Genomic DNA, 15,248 nt, shown 5'->3' with positions numbered 1-15,248 from the left:
ACGGTGGCTAGGAGATGTTAACTACCTCGCCTGGTACGCAGGAAGTCGTGAGTTCGATTCCGACCTTGACGCCTGCTGCTGTATATTTGGAGTTTGCGTGTCTCTTTCTTTCCCCGTGGTCGCGTGCATTTTTCTCTGGGTCGTCCGGTTTTCCCTCCACATTTAGAATCAATAAACGTTATAAATGTCCACACGATGATAAGCCACTTCTTTGAGCTATCATTTGTGATAGCCAGGTCGCTTATGAAAAAGATCTACACAGCTCAGTGGGCCTTACTTGGTAGAACAAAAAAAATAGTTTTATAGGAGACGAAGCTGTCCAACGTGGATGACGTGAGCAAGCGTGAGATAGACTAATGTTTGCATCGAAAGATCATAAAAGACGGTGACAGTCCTCTTGGTTCTTTCGGTAAAGTCACGTAGAAGGGAAATAATAAAATAATAAAAATAAACATAATAAAATAATTATCACGACGTTTCAGCCACAACGCAAGCAGCCGTCCTCAGGTGAAGAACAGGTCTGTCAGAAAGACAGCCGTCCTCAGGTGAAGAACAGGTCTGTCGGAAAGACAGCGTCTGATGCTGCGTTGTGGCCGAAACGTCGTGAGAATTATTTTATTACGTTTTATTTGTATTATTTTATTATTTCCATTCTACGTTACTTTACCGAAAGAACCAAGAAGATGAATCCCTGCAGTCACGAAAGCTTTACATCGAAATATACGGTGACAGCTTAGGGAGGCCTTCATCTAACAGTAGATAGATGAGTGATGATGATGATGATATACTCGTTACAACGCCTCCCAACCGAGAATGACTTACGGAAACGATTCCTTCTGTTGACGTGCAGGTCTCAAACGTGGCCACTTTCAGTAACGTTTTCTTGGGAAATGACTCTCAACGCCTTCGCAACGATAGCAGGAAACGCACGGAAGGCGGTTAAAAATAGTTTGCCAGCATAATGTATTTCGCCGAACAGGGCAAACGCTGAGGTCCTCGCAAACAACACGCACTCGCATTGAACTGGCTTAACCGTCAAAACTTGCTTTTTGGTTCTTTCGGTAAAGTCACGTAGGTATAAAATAAAATGTATTAATCTTCTTGGTTCTTTCGGTAAAGTCACGTAGAAGGGAAATAATACAATGATAAAATGAAACATAATAAAATACAATTCTCACGACGTTTCGGCCACAACGCAAGCAGCCGTCCTCAGGTGAAGAACAGGGCTGTTGGAAAGACAGCGTCTGAATCCTGTATTTCCGACAGACCTGTTCTTCACCTGAGGACGGCTGCTTGCGTTGTGGCCGAAACGTCGTGAGAATTGTATATTATTATGTTTATTTGTATTACTTTATTATTTCCCTTCTACGTGACTTTACCGAAAGAACCAAGAAGATGAATCCCTGCAGTCACGAAAGCTTTAAATCAAAATAAATTAAATCACGACGTTTCGATTGCAACACAAGCAATCGTCATCAGGTGGGAAAACCACAGCAAGAACATGTTTTGCTGAAGTGACTTTACCGAAAGAACCAAAGAGTATGGACCACCGCATGTCACGAAAACTTCACGTCAACACTTGGCGCCACGTGTTTGCTTGGGAAGCCCCAAAAGCCACTCACGGGTATATGTGGAAAAGCATATTTGTTTTCTGGGGAGGGTTGGAAACCAACTCTTTGTTCTTGTAATTTTCTGATATTAATAGTACTTTAATTTTGTTTTAACGGTAAATACTATCAGTGATACAAGAACTAGTTGAGTAATCAAATGAATTGGGAAAAAATATGTTTAGGACCCGCCCTCCCATAATTGAATTCGAGGAACGGTTCGCAAACAACTAATGTAATGGAAAGTCTGCATATTGCTTACAGCTTTAATTATGGTGATTATTAATGCACAAATGTTGTTATGAAAATTAAACATACTTAAATTAGCAACGATAATCAGCTTAATAACAATAATTAGCTAAATAATGGTAATGGTTATCGTATATTCTATCAGCCATGTTAAATACACCGCTGGTTGAAGGCCTCCACTAGACGCAAAACAAAATTACATTTTCACGCGTTAAAACTGCTGAACAAGCCAATTAACTTTTTCAGCTTGGAAAAATGCTCGCTTTGGAAAAAAATCAGTGGCCCAAAAGTCAGGACACATCGGGTGATATTTACTTTAACGAATCACGTAGGTGTATTAAGTTTATTTTAACAATTTTTCAGAATTGCTCGCATTAACATGAATGCATTGTGCATGCATTTTCTTTTGAAATTAATTTAAGACTTTAAAGAAATTACATTTGTAATCTTTGAACATTCATACATTGATGGATGAAGGCCTCTCACCCAGCGCACGTTCTTGGTCGAATTTTGCAGACGACGGATTTGGGGTGATCCCACAGGAAGAAGAAGAATAATATATAATTAAATATAATATATCGACCAGGCTATGCGTTAATTGTGTGTTGACCGACTCTCTGTGTCGTATTACATAACATTTCGATATTTTGCTAGGTTATTTAATTTAGTGTGTTCTTTCTCCCTCTCTCCTAATGTTCAAGCCTGCGTACTTTACTACGCGTCTCTTCGTACTCATTGACATGTAAAGTTTTTCTCTAACCCCTCCCTCTCTCTGCCTCCGCCCCCTCTGTCTATTTAAGGCCACCCCACAGAGACGACCCCCCCTCTCTGTACCTGTGTTGCTCTCTCTATGTATCTTGGTGATATCTGTCTGCTTATATGTCTGTCTATAGTTTTCTGGTTAGATTTTATGTTGCTATTTCATTATACCTGATGATGATTGCTTGTGTTGCAATCGAAACGTCGTATGCTATTATTTAATTTATTATTTTATCTTTATACGTGACTTTACCGAAAGAACCATAGAATTGAATAATACGGTAAACCAACATTTAATTCCAGTGTTACAATAAATTAAATAACCATACGTGTCCTGAATTTTGGGCCGCCCTGTATTTTGGTGATGTTGTTGGCAGGGATACACAAGCACCACGGAGGTGGCAAGGGTTGGGTCATTGGCCGAAACGTCACCGATCATATACTGTTTTATTTTTAAAGCCACACTTATTGACGGATGTGTTATTTTAAGAATCATAGATTCTCGTGATGGAATGCAGCACGTGTGTGATCTCAATTATCCAAGTCTTTATCCAAAAAAGAAAGTTGTAGCAGCAATTCTTGTCTTATCTCACTCTATAATTAGAGAGCGCCTTAACCCAAAGGCGCTTAATATAATATAGAAACGGTGACAAAATAGAATGATTTAGACAGCAGGGGCGTGCTATACAAAGATTGAGGAATGAGTAAATGCGATAGAGGGGTACTTAGAGGTAGGGGAGTGACGGGAAGGAGTGAAGGGGCGAGGCAATGGAGAAGAGGTTGAGGCTTTAAGAGAGGAACGGAATGCGGTGCTTTCGCTAAGTTATCCCCACCTGAAGAAGGACGCTTGTGTTGCGCCCGAAACGTCGTGATTTAATTTATTTAATTTTTTTTACCTACGTGACTTTACCGAAAAGAACAAAGATTATAAAATGTACTTATCTCAAGTATAATAAATCACGACTTGTGGCCGAAACGTCGTGAGAATTATTTTATTATGTTTTATTTTTATTATTTTATTACTTCCCTTCTACGTGACTTTACCGAAAGAACCAAGAAGATAAATCACGACGTTTCGATCGCAACACAAGCGGTCGTCCTCAGGCGGAATAAATGTAATCCAGCAGTGGAACTCGTGATTTATTTTATTTTATACCTACGTGACTTTACCGAAAGAACCAAAGAGTATGGATTCTTGCGGTTACGAAAGCTTCAAATCAAGATTGCAGTTATATAAGTTTACATTATTATAATTATTAGTGCTTTGACGGAGTTTTTTGTTTCTCCCTAAAACGTCACCAATTGTACATCTTGCCATTTTTATGTGTATCATTGAGGAATGTAGCGATTTATTTAAATATTTTACTACAGTAAATGTTCGGCCTTTGAAGCATTTTACAGTGTTACTTTATAGCAATATTTCGCCTTTGTATTGATACAATTTACACCAAATCTGCTTTCGACTTCCGTGTCATGAGACCACGAATCCATTCAGATTCAGAATCCTTATTAATATTTGGAAAAATCCGATGAGCTATCAAGCTTTTATAACAGATGTCCAGTGGAGGAGTGTGTCTCGCGTGTCAGCTAACGGCGCGCTGAATATATATGTTTTAACAAAACTTCTCCCCCCCCCCCATGCATATTTTTTAACACCACAACATTCAGATTGAGCACCATCTCCTGGCTTGCCAAGGTATGGCAAGTCCAGCAAAGTCACGTAGTTGACTTTACCGAAAGAAATCTTAATTTGGAGCTTTCGTGACTGTAGGAATTACTCTTTGGTTCTTTCGGTAAAGTCACGTATAAAGATAAAATAATAAATAAAATATTAGGATACGATGTTTCGATTGCAACACAAGCAATCATCATCAGGTATAAATGAAATAGAAACACAAATCTAGTATACTTAGAAATGGAATGTAATACAACAGAGAGTCGGATAACATAACAGCCAACACCCTACCTGGTTGATTACATTCTTCCTGAGAATGCTAAATTTGAGAGAGAGATAAAGCACAGAACCAGAAACATATAGACAGACATATAAGCAGACAGATATCACAGAGATACATAGAGAGAGAACAAACATAGGCACACCGAAAGAACCAAGAATATGAATCCCTGCAGTCACGAAAGCTTTAAATCGAAATTCAAGTCCAGCAAAGTGGAATTATTTTCATCTGAACGGGGATTCGAGTGTCGTTTATAACCCAACCCTCTCGTTCGGCCTGGAGTACCCAAATCTTCTCTCATCTACACAGTGCAGTAGAGCCGTGATGAAACGAGAATATGATGGTACCTTCCCGGCAATAACACAGGGAGGTTGTTAAGATGCTCAAACGACAGAGACACCCATTGGAGGCTTTCATTTCTGCGTTAACCTCACAGAATCGTGGTAAAAATGCAAGAAAACGTCGATAATAGCGCATGCATTGCATACCTTGTCAACCCATAAAGGTTTACCCGTATTCTTGTACATGGGAATTCAGTGGTTCAGGTCCCTACGGCATTGAAACTGCGATTTGTTTGTGTTTCTTCCTTGTGATGGGACTTTGTTGGGTAAACGTTGAGATTTATGAGGGCACGGGGTGACCATTAAGGTCTGAAGTGGTCTATAATAAGGGAACTGATAAGGAGTTGACAGGTATGGGGCCGTCCATAAATGACGTCACGCGATTTTGGGCGATTTTTGCCCCCCCCCCTCTTCGTCACACGGCGTCACAAAAAGTCAGACCCCCCCTCTCAAATATGACGTCACAAAGCTCTGCCCCCCCCCACACAAAAATAAAACATGCTTCAAATGGCTTTAAACTATTGTCATTGTAGTGCGTATTTAATGTGGCGCTGCACTCTGATGTTGTAGGAGAAAACATTTATTAAAAGTCAATTTAATTAAGTAGAACGTGTTGTCTATATTTATTTAAAGTTGCGCATTTTGATGTGACGTCACATTTCTCACCCCCCCCCCCTTGTCACACACCGTCACAAATGTCTGACCGCACCCCCCCCTAGGTGCGTGACGTCATTTATGGACGGCCCCTATGGCATTGTCTTTGAAACCGATTGGCCTACACCAGAGAGACAGCCGCCTGTGTATGGCCTCGTCTCACCACCGGTGCCAGTCGACCGGAGAACAACGCCAAAAGGCGAACAGCACAAAGGTGGCGGTGATGCGAAACATCAAAGCGGTTCAATCTTAATTTTAGAACTTTCGTGACTGCAGGAATTATTATTTGGTTCTTTCGGTTAAGTCACGTCTAAAGATAAAATAATAAATTAAATTAAATAATAGAATACGACGTTTCGATTGCAACACAAGCAATCATCATCAGGTATAATGAAATAGCGACACTATAGACAGGCAGAGATGATTGCTTGTGTTGCAATCGAAACGTCGTATTCTATTATTTAATTTAATTTATTATTTTATCTTTAGACGTGACTTAACCGAAAGAACCAAATAATAATTCCTGCAGTCACGAAAGTTCTAAAATTAAGATTGAACCACTTCTACGGGGAAGTTTTAAGCGTATCTTTTTTCTCTCTCTCTGGCGACTTGTTTTCTCTGCCTGTGTCCTCTCTTTAGATTGTTCACACTTAAATTCTAACTTAGCAATCTTTGAAATACGTAATCAACCAGGCTATGCGTTAATTGTGTGTTGACCGACCCTCGCATTCGCAGCACCACGTCTGTTGACCACTCATTGATATGCTAATGTTTTCTCTAACCCTCCTCCCTCTCTCTGCCTCCGCCCCCCTCTGTCTATTTAAGGCCACCACACAGAGACGACCCCCCCTCTCTGTTACCTGTGTTGCTCTCGCTATGTATCTTGGTGATATCTGTCTGCTAATATGTCTGTCTATAGTTTTCTGGTTAGATTTTATGTCGCTATTTCATTATACCTGATGATGATTGCTTGTGTTGCAATCGAAACGTCGTATTCTATTATTTAATTTAATTTATTATTTTATCTTTAGACGTGACTTAACCGAAAGAACCAAATAATAAACATCAAAGCGTGAGCAAGGCCATCGATGGAGTCAGCACTCTGGCGCCGATCGATGGGCGTGACGTCACGCGTTAACGACACAGCGGTGACATCCAGTGACGTCATCGCGCCGCTCGATGCAAGGCGGGTCGTGACGTCATCCTATCGTCTCTGACGTCAACGCGCCAGTGGGGACGTCATCGCGCCTTTCTCGACGTTGTTGCGCCCGTCCCTACGTTAACGCGCCGGTGGTGACGTCAACGCGTCGATCTTGACGTCATCGCGTTAGTTGAAACGTTACCGCATCGGTCCTGATGTCATCGCACCGGTCGTGATGTCATCGCGTCGGCCTCGACCTTCGCCCCGGTCCCGACGTCATCGCGCCGATCACGGACGTCGCGGCGCAAGTGCAGACGTCATCGCGTCGATGCGATCGTCATCGCGCAGGTCCCGACGTCATCGCGTCGGTGCCGACGTCATCGCGCAGGTCCCGACGTCATCGCGTCGGTACCGACGTCATCGCGCAGGTCCTCGACGTCATCGCGTCGGTTCTGAAATGTGACGTGCCGGCCGTCGTTCAGCATTCGTAGCGAGCGAGCCGTGGTGGTGGTTTGGCGGCGGCGTTGGTGGTGCTACGCTTGCTGTGGCTTCTCTGCGCGAGGAAGTTTCGACTCCGGAGAACGCGAATCCAACACGAACTCAACAACAGTTGGGGGAGGGGGGGGGTAGAAGTGGGGGATTTTTTTCCCCCGCCCCTGTTTGTAGTTAAATCGCCAAAACCACAAAACGTTTTAATTTGTCGTCTTCGTGTTTAATAAACGTCGGGTCCGCGGATCCCGCGAGTCTCGCGAAGCTGACGGGGCTGTGAGGAAGGTGAGAGACACCCCCCCAACCCACCCACACATCTCCACCCCGACGAGCGACGCACAAAAGACGAAGCCGCAATGGCGACGTTCTCCCCGCCGCCGCTACCACCACCGCCACTTCGTTTCGTTTCTCTCTCGGCTTAAGCAGCAACAACAAAAATAAATATGAGAGAATTTCTCTGAGGCGTTGTGTTGTGAGGGAGCGTTTGCTGTCGCGGAGGGAGGGAGGAGGAGGAGAGAGACGGCCGCTCGACGTCGCCTCCTTTGTCTCCGCCGCGTCTTTGTGCGCTGCAGGCAACATGGCGGCGCGGCTTCTCTGTTGCCTTCGCCACGACGTCGCCTTTGTGCGAATTGTACCCTCGTATCGGCCCCATTTGAGCTGTTCTCCTCGGCGTTTGTCGTTTTTTTTCAACGTCTGTTTATTTGTTCAGAGGCCCCGCCGCCACGTTGTGGTTGGCGGGAAAATTGGATTCGCGTGCGCCGGCCGGAGGCCCAGCGCAGGCTCACGGTTGGGGATTTTAGGAAATTGGCTTAGACCCACGCCGGACATAAATAACCTAAATTATTAAATACCTCGTTTTGCAATTTACAGCGTGACTCAATACTACATTTAAAAGGGGGAAATATACCCAACCGTAATCGTATTTCTTTACTAACCTCCGCTGGCCATTGTGGTAAAGTAAGGTCACTTTTAAGACCCTTTGAAGGAAGTCGCATGGCTTTAAATGTTCCTTATTATCCAGCCGTGCGTTTACAAAATACGTTCATCAAAATCCATATCAATTGTATTGTTTGTCGAGCACAATCGGACACGGTTTTTTAATGTTACACCACTTTTATTGTACTATGCACGTTTAAACAAAAACTGATTTAACTTCTATCGAACGACCACAAATAAGCAACCATTTTTTTCGCCTTTTACAACCCCACCCACACGTTAGAACATTCTCGACGCTTTCACAAAATGTGGTTAAATGTAAAAAGCGCAGCTCTGAAAATGCACGCTCGCCTTTATTGCTGGCGGAAGGGCCTTGAGGAAACGCGTGGTGTTACGGTCCGATTGCAATGGTGTGTAGCTTGAAAGCACGCTGCTGTGGGCAGGATCCATCGAACAAATTCGTCGTTTTAAATACGATTCGTGGCACAGGTCCCTCCAGTAGTAACACGGTCGTGCTTTGTCGCGATACAAGTCGGATAGGACAAAGGGAATAGTCCCGAAACGCTGCGTTTTCGACACCATGTTTTAATAACACAATCGGATGAACGCGCTTCGCATGCCGCTCACCCCTCTAGAAACATAAATACAAAAAATGTGGGCACATTGGCCCATCTGACAAATGTGCACCACTAGCCAATTCGGTACAGTCTTAACAAATATCGCCTCGTTTAGGCCAAACCACCCTTTCGGGGAGATTAGCCTTCGGATAATTTATTTAAATTGTGATCGATTCAAATTGGCGGAAACGTTTTCGTAACTTTTTACGTCGTATAATTTTTTGACGCGAGTTTTAGCGAATTAAACAAAGCGGTAACACGTATAAAATCGTAGTTCTTATACAAGGCCCGTATTGCGCCTCTGACCGCGTGACCAAATGTATCATTTTTTTTGTCCGCGTGCATAATTTGTAAGGGAACGGAAACGTGGTTTTACTTAAATATTTGTCACTTTATCGGAAACGGCTGTCACACCACTGTGAATGAATGGCGAACAACACGACTTGCAATCCCCCAAGTCGATAGTCCGACGCGATCTCCCGCCGCGGCAGTTATGAACGAGAGTGCCAATGGGGGGGATGCGTAAAGCAGTCGTCGTTCTTAACCTGGGGGTGCGAGACGGGGCCAGATGTTTTTTAGAAGATACATAATCGAAGCACAAATTAAGCACGGCAAGACTGCTTAAATGTTTTTTTTATTCACATTCAATTTTAATTCGCTTCAAATGAGCCTCTAGTTTGCCGAAATCATTTGCAAGCCGCAAAACCTTTGGGGATAATTGATGCCTAAGATATCCTCCATTGCACCTCCGATTAGCACGTTTGGCTACGTACGGCGAGAAAAAAGTTCAACATTTTTAAATTGGTTTTCACTGCCGCAATTTTTTTTGCGTGTTTATTATAGACGAGACACGGGCACAAAATAACCCTAACCCCCCCTCCTAACGTGACGATACGCATCTGCCCTGTGGTCTGCCCTGCGATAATCCCTTTGTCAATTCGCTTGACGTCACCGACAAACGCGAGCCGGGAAATCGCTGGCGCAGTTTCCTGTTTGTTAAATGTTCGCATATTAATATAAATTATTAATTTGCCTTTTCACCTAATTACATTAAATATCTAGTTTGCTATGGCCGTTCTCCACACGTCTTTATTGGATTATAAAACATGAACTGCTGAAGGCACACACGAAACATTCCCCCCCCCCCCCCCAAGTGGTTATTAAAATTTTCTCTCGTCTCGCGTTTGCATTGTTTTTCTACGTACGGGCCACGTCATCACCTCGTTTGTGCTGTGGGTTTTGAAACGGTGCTCTACTCTGCTCCCTCTGCTGCACATCTAATTTGTGCCCCATCCTTTGCACTGGCCGTCTTTTTGTTTCCCTCGTCCTAATGAGGGTGGGGGGAGTTTACATAATTTTTATAAAAAATATTTGTTATATGGGACCATTTTAAACATCTTGACACGTGTATTAGTTAATAAATTCACACTATTTCAGTACCAAGCTCGGTACAATAGTGCAACCAGGCCACTTCCCCCCCCCGCCCTGTGCCTATGAATTTGCATGTCGGGGTGGGAGGGGAACATTGGGGCAGGCAGCAACAGTGGCCAAAGAAACCCCACCCAGTCATTCCCTCCCATCAGACAAATATTCCAGTATAGCCTTAACAGACTTAGGGCAAGTTCTTCTAGAAAGCACCTATCAAAGCTGGCACGGCACACACGTGGTTGGGTGGCCAACACCTCGCGTGGCCGTCTGTCTCCCTAATGTCGATGTTTACATATCCCCTATAGGCGGAGTCAAATCTTAGGGGAGGCCCATGACCTGTTCAGATGATTGTCACTGGTGCTGGCCGTGAGTGGGAATCGAACCCGGCTTGTTGGGTTCGTAGCGCAGCGCGCTAACCGCTACACTTACGCTCCCCACTCCCATCGTCCCACACAGTGACGCAAACCCATTCTTTGTCTTCTCGCATCCTGCCACAGTAACACAAAGCCACACTTGGGCCCACGACATTGTTCAGCTTTGATAGTGGCAGTTGTAAATGGTTTCCCATGTTTATGCTTGGTCGGTTGGTATGGAAGTCCATGTGCTACATTATCTGGTCGGCGTTTCAAATATTTTGGATCACTAGATCTTTGAAATTTACATGGAAAGTCTTTTTAATACACCAAGTTGTGTCGCTTAACTGCCTCGCCTGGTATACAGGAGGTCGTGGGTTCGATCCCAACCTTGACGCCTGTATATTTGGAGTTTGCATGTCTCCGTGGTCGTGTGGATTTTTCTCCCGAATTCTCCAGTTTTTCCTCTACATTTAGAAACACGTTTTAGACTATTTGGCTGCTATAAATTTCCACATGATAAGCCACTAAGTTGCACTATCACTTTTGGCAGCCCAGGTCGCTTACGAAAAAAAGCTGTATAGCCCATTGGCCCTTACCTAATGAAATAACAAAACGGTTTCATTTAAAAACAGCTTTGCTCGGGCATGATTTGTAATAGTCATGGAAAACCAGCACATAAGGCCACATTCCTTTTGCGCCCAAAGCAGTGGTTAAGGTCTCTGGTGAGCAGCCAGGCTTGGAGGCCCCACTAATCGTGGCAACACGATATTTTATCGTGTTTTTGGTAAATAGGTGGTTGAGTCGGTAGCGAGTGTTGCTGTTTTTTTAATGCCTTGTGGGCTTAGTCATGCCATGCTGCACTCTGTTGGAAGCACCTGTGAGACGAGCACCTTTTAATTGTAATCCGCCTTAACATTTACAAAATAGTTACCTTTTTGGCGTGGCATGTATATTGTTTTCATGACGTGCTATTTTTGTTAGCTCACGGTAATGATTTTTTATGAGTGCCAAAGCATCACTTGTGAATGTTAGGTTTGTTTTAACACGACAGCGTTCACAGTTCAGACTAATATTAAAATGGTGGCTCAAGATGTTTTGTCATGAATCTATTTACTTGATGCTAATATTTTATATATAGCAATGGTTAAAAAAAAATCCAGCATAGCCAATGATCATGTGATAGTCGTGCTTTATAAGCTTTAAAAATAATGCTCATCGATTGGTGGCTACCTGATCACTGAAGGGGGACATATTGTTATGAAAGGCATCCTTCTACCAAGATCACGCGTGTGAACGCCGTGTGCGACCTGATCACAGCGAGAGGACTGAGGACGACTTCAGGTCGGTGATTTCCGGCTCAAATGAGCATTTTGAGGTGGTGCAGTGTCAACACCCAGCCAGATTTTAACTCTCAACCTTCCAATTTGAAACGCTTACTCTACCCCTGATCCACTTGACCAGTTTAGGAGGAGGGGGTGTCCAGCATTCAAATGTTTGATCTTTGACTTGGTGGATTAAAGCGGAAGTGGTTCAGCAAATGATAACTAGTTATTATTAATTGACTGACATAAATACCTTCTGACAGTTGGAGGGGAGGCATGACTCAGCTGTGCCTGTGGATCCCCATTACTTTAATCGGTGGTGGTGCTGCCAAAATTTTAAAAAGATTCAGCCGAGGGAAGGGATTAAAGTGTTTATTTAATGTAATTTAGGTGACTTTGTCCTGTAAACTGGCACCATTACAATAATCCGATTTCATTCACCTTTGGAGAATGCATTTGATCACTAAACCATTACCGAAGAGTCTCTTAACCTCTACAGCAAGCAACTCTGACAAGATGGAGTGCCCAAATCGACTCTGCCAATCGAATCTGTACCCGGCGCGTTTTTTGCTGCGCAAGTGAACAGGAAAAACAACATGTCCGTCTCCCGAGCATTGCCCTGCGTGCTAATAAAGAGACTAGGACGGCAAGGGGAGGGGGGAGATCCGAAAAGATTTCGGCCTTTGCCGTCTGCCCTCTCTAATGGGGGGGGGGGTGCGTTTGAGAATTCCCCTGGCGCATTGGTTTGCGTGGGTGTGTGGCGTAGCCGCACTTGTAATGCTGTAATAGCTGCGCCTTGAAAAATTGCCCCCAGGGCCAGGCTAAAATCTCTGAAGGAGGACACTATATTCTTAGGTTTTTTCCGGTAAAGTCACGTAGGTAGAAAATTAAAATTAATAAAATCAAAATAGAAATAAAAAGCTTCCGTCGGAAGACGGAAGCTTGTGTTGCCTCCGAAACGTGATTTTTATTTTCGACGGAAGCTTGTGTTGCCTCCGAAACGTCGTGATTTTTATTTAACTTTTATTAATTTTAATTTTTTACCTACGTGACTTTACCGAAAGAACCTAAGAATATGAATCCTTGCAGTCACGAAAGCTTTAAATCTAGAAAGGAGGACACTGTTCCGGAAGCAAAAATTGGCAGCGCTTTGCGTCTTGCCATATTTTGACAGTCGTAAGATGGTACTTTGCCACTGACAAAAGGCGATGCGAAAAGCTTAATGGACCTTGAAACGTTGGAGGTGGTGAACCGGGGGGGGGAGGATTATAGTAATGTTGGCCTGGCACTGCTAAGAATCGTGGGTTTTAAATCCGGAGCAATTTTCAGTTGGAGAATTTGGTTGACTGCTCAATAGCCAATTACTCGTAACAAGCACTCAAAAAATGTGCTTTAATCACCGTGTTTATCAGTACTCATTAACGTGTATCAACCAGTGAAACCACCACCATCTGTCTTAAGATTCACCGAGTTCATGGCCCCCTAGGTATTGCATGCATAAAGATGTTCTACAGTATTGATTGAGGCTGCTCTTTCTCAAGAGTGTTGTGGTTGACAGTGTAGTTTCTCAGCACATAAAGCGCTATTGATAAAGAATTCAATACCGTGTACGGTTTTCTACATTTACGACCTGTAAGAGCACGTCTCCCTAATCTGGATAAAATCTATTCTAGTCGGGACTAATTCCATCAGCCTTGCTTTTTTGTTTCCCCTTGGCGATTTGAGCTATATAAACACTACGTTGGACAAAAATATTTATAAATAAACAAAACAATGCGTGTACGTTATATGCACTTATTTTTTGGCAAGCATACTGGTTATAGTTTTGTGTGGCTATTGCCACTACTACACCCATTGATTTATCTCATGCAGAAGGTGGTACTCCTTTTCTATACTTTTTCAGGGAAGGCTCTTGTGTTGTGACTGTTAAAGTAAAGAATAGATGGAAAATAAATCTTCTTGAAAAATAATATGACCAGGCTATCTCGAGTTATCTGATGCGAGCTTTCAGACTTCCTTTACGGCACCGGTTATTTTCAAGTTCCGTAAGAGCGGGAATTTGAAACTCTTAATGGCAGCTCTCGCACTCCTGTAATCAGGTTGAACTCTTCGTTTCAAGACCGTAAGAGTTCGATTAGGCCAAATAAAGGGGGGAATATTTTATACCGAGACCATCGACCCCCCCTTGAGAACGTGGTTTCATTTAAAACGATTGCCCCTTGTAGCTTTCAAATCCGCCAACCCAGGAGGTACTTCCTGCTCCTCTACCGAGTTAGCTCTTGAGTCATCCAGTCATTTTGTAATTTGACTTAACTGTTTATTCCTTATACTGCGTTCAACTATCACCATACTGTGGTTCAAAACGTTGTCTGCGTCTTCATTTCTGCTCCGCTTTTGAATCCCCCCCCCCCCTCTTCATTTCTACTAACTTTGAAATCAAGAAACATTTTCACTTTTATTACAACTTTAATGCCGTTTCATGCTGGCTACTCGGCATCGTGATACAGAAAATAAATGCATATCTCTAATCTGAATCATTATGATCAGTGACGACAACTGTTAGGTGTTAAGATAGGTCTGACAAAGGTGTTGATAAAATCTACGGAACAATGAAAATAATATCCTTAATGCATTTGACTGGTAAAATTAAAAGATGAGAATATTGTGTGAAACGTATTTTATATTCGTCTTGTACTGCTGGCAAGATGGATCTTCTCGGAAATGCATTCCATTCAGCCTCTGTGATTAAAGCCCTAATTACTCCGCCTGAGCTGGGAGATTTTCCACCCGCGATTATGGCTCCACCGATTATAGCTCCCGATGCACGCAATGTTACCCTAAGGCAGCGGTGCAAAGCCACCAACTGGCAAATAGCGACCGTGCCGTTTTATACTCTTTTATGGACAGAGCTTTTGTCACTGGTCCTGTCCACACTCCCTTTGCTGAAATTGCTCGTTCTAAATGCGATGCGGACAAAAGGATTAATGGAGGCGATTGTCATGACATTGCCGGAGAGCAGCATGGCCTTTATGGTTATTCAGAGCTAGAATTGAATACCCTGGTTTGCCACATCCATACAGGTCCACTCAATGTAATATAAGCCCTGAGGTACATGGATGTAAGAGGGAATGGCTTCTGGTTTGCCTCGTACTGCCACCTTCCCCTTATCCTCTAGCCTAAAAAAGGTTGTTATTCTCAAAGACATCTGGCTAGTGTGGAGGAGTAGGCCGAACACCTTCTAGAGTGACTTTAAAGCTCCTTCAATTGGGAGGAGCACCTGCCAGTAGTACGTAAGCAAGTAACTGCAGGGCTGCACTGTTACCATTATTATTATCAGCTAATGTATAATTCCGGTGATCAAGGCCGAAAATGAAAAGGCAACATCGTTTTTGCC

Source organism: Lampetra fluviatilis, chromosome 27 (assembly GCF_964198595.1).
Source record: "Lampetra fluviatilis chromosome 27, kcLamFluv1.1, whole genome shotgun sequence".
In the NCBI taxonomy this organism is placed as follows: domain Eukaryota; kingdom Metazoa; phylum Chordata; class Hyperoartia; order Petromyzontiformes; family Petromyzontidae; genus Lampetra; species Lampetra fluviatilis.
Note: the sequence above shows the minus strand (reverse complement) of the source record.